Genomic DNA, 2,677 nt, shown 5'->3' with positions numbered 1-2,677 from the left:
CAGTGCCTACAGACACCAGACATTACCAGCCAAAGAAATCAAGACATTTTCATACACAGCTGTTTATCATTATGCTTCAAAGTAGCAAGGTACTTAACAATCGCTACCAACTTCTTTGCTACCATACAGGCTACAAACATCCCAACTGGATGTGCTCTGGAGCAAGAGAAGGCAGACACAGAGCGGGAAGGCATGCTGCAAGGACACAGAGAAAGGAAGTATCTCCAATACTTCCCCTCTTCTTCTCATACTTCCCCTCTTCTTCTCCAGGAGTTAAAAAGGAGTATTTTTGTATGACTGAGAAGGGATCCACGTCAAAATTAACATTTGATTTCCCCCAGATTCATTCTAACCGAGCCAGTTCCTGCTAGATCTCCCCATGCACAGGTGTTTGTACTGGCCAAAGGAAAGCCATGCCACAGGCAGCTTCTTTGGCTCTTACTGCCACCTCCAAGCAACTGAGAAGGTATGTGGCAACACACGGAACAAAGAATAGAGCAAACATGCACTCTCAAAGCAACCGTTTGCCTCATCGTTGCCCAGGAGAAAAGAAAATATTGCTTGAATTCCAGACTGTTCTTAGGATTTCCCGACCTACCTAGACTTTTGTTTCAATTCTCCAGAGTTCTGCACCATTCGTTTCCATCAGATTTGGCACGTGTTGGAGGCAACAGGGTGCTATCAAAGCAGGAAACAAGAGTCAGGTATCCTAAAATACAAACCAGTCAGTACTTCAAATATAAAATTATGAATCCGAATATCCATACTACTGGGCGTTCTTTTATTTACAGCCATCTTGGCAATGAAAATAAACCTGAGATTGTTGTTGTTCAAGGCCAACTGTTTACTGCCCGATAAGGAACTAACTGTCATCTACCTGGTTCCTACATCCACCGTAAAAAACCTCCCTGTAAAGATCGTAATGCATTGCACCCACACCAATGTGTCTTGTGTTCAGGATGGATATTCAAACGTAGCAAGGTTAGATTTCTATCCAGACTCCTCTCTTCATTTATTCCGCAAATAAAATCCCACGCCATGGAGAAAAAAATGCCTTGACAAAAACACCAAGTTCTAGCTCTCCACCCCTCTTTGCCCATTTCTGCTATGTTTCGAGATTTACTTCTGCATTCCTCCATTTTTAGAGCCTGATCGCCACCTATTAAGTGTAGCTGGGGCACTGAAAATCAAGAATGCATTTTTTCCATTCAAAAGAGCTGTACAGAAATAGATGTAGACCCTGCCTTACTGCTGCATTTAGCAATCACACATTGACAGGAAGCAAAGTGCATTTTGTAGCCAAGTCCTTCATTAACTCCAGCAACAATTGTTTTCCTTTATGCTATACCCTCTTTTGCCATACCCGATATATTGCAAAACCTTCAGTCTCTCTTCACTGAGTACCATCTGCTCCTTTATCAACTTTTCCATTTCCATATTCACAGTTGGGGGATTCTGTATTTCTTCACTTGCCATAAATTCTCTGCAGGATGGAAAGTAGATATGTAGAATGGAATCACATGATATATGTGATATCATACGTGGTATCACGTAGAAAGAAAAAATGATCAAGTATTACTTTAACAGAAACCAAAAGTGAACACTAGCCTCTTGGTGTTGCTCATTGTCCAAAAGAAGACTGCCAAATTTCTGACCTGAAACTCTGAACTCCACACTTCTTTTGCATGAGCTTCCAGTCCCTTGCCATTTCAGTTGATGCCATTTTTCTTTCTCAAGCTCTGATTTCATTCGATTCAAGAGTAGCTTGGCAGTTGCCCTCTCATTATCCAGCAGTGCTCCGTTTATATTCTGTGTATTAAAAAACAAAACCAGAAGTAGAAGCAGCATACAACATGCAAAAACAAACCAAAAATTGTCTCTTCTACAGAAAATGAGGGGAGAAAAGAACACAAATGATAACCAATACCCCGTCAAGTAGAAATTTCTTCTATATTTCAGTGATTGATAGGCAGAAAAAATGAATTTCATCTGGGGAAAGAAAGACATTCTAGGAATATTCAGACTGCTATCTTGCCCCAGGTAAAACATTTACCATGGCCTTAGCGTTAATGAGCTTGTGAACATCAGCTGCCAAGAGGAAGGGCATTTCCTCCAGTTTCACACAATACTTGGTCAGTACATCTGCTATCTGTGCAATCAAAGAATACAGAAAAGCAACAACAATGAAAAGTAGAACTCAAATATCAATTTCCCAAGTTAAAAATCTACATGAACAAGACAATTTTTCCATTCAAGTGAATTCGATTTAATTAATTCATTAACTACATAAGTAGCATTCTCACGTTCAAGAGTAGAATTCAAAGAATCGACGTTGCTTCTTCTGAGACATTGAAGCCTGAGTAGATCCCAACTTCAAATCTAGTAGGACGGCATGAAAGCAATACCTGCTACATTTAGTACATGTAAACTACAAAGAACATCTAGAACAGCTCTAAAAGATGCACAAACCCATGAACTTTGAAGGAGACGCTAGCAAGAAATGTGGAAATAGGCTTTATCTGCCCAGTGCTTTTCCCAAAAGCACGGGCACTCCTTGGCGTCAGTGAGAGTCTCTGTCTCATTACTCAGCAGCTGGCTTAGGGTAAAAAAGGATGCATGCAATCACTTCATTCCTGTTCATGACATAAACTTACTGCATCATCATGGAAGCCATTTA

The 2,677-nt window shown here is 40.5% G+C and overlaps 1 long non-coding RNA gene across 1 annotated transcript; it reads right to left on the bottom strand.

Annotated features, from left to right (window-relative positions):
• Positions 1 to 1,363: 1,363 nt before the first annotated feature.
• Positions 1,364 to 2,366, bottom strand: LOC148224590 (uncharacterized). The gene is made up of 3 exons (XR_015801915.1): positions 2,054 to 2,366; positions 1,656 to 1,809; positions 1,364 to 1,483 (listed from the first exon to the last, which is right to left on the bottom strand). It is a non-coding gene; the product is annotated as an uncharacterized LOC148224590 (long non-coding RNA).
• Between the last annotated feature and the right edge of the window lie 311 nt (positions 2,367 to 2,677).

This window comes from Sturnus vulgaris, chromosome 2 (genome assembly GCF_052056855.1).
Source record: "Sturnus vulgaris isolate bStuVul1 chromosome 2, bStuVul1.hap1, whole genome shotgun sequence".
NCBI lineage: Eukaryota > Metazoa > Chordata > Aves > Passeriformes > Sturnidae > Sturnus > Sturnus vulgaris.
Note: the sequence above shows the minus strand (reverse complement) of the source record. Positions and strands in the feature narration are given on the sequence as shown.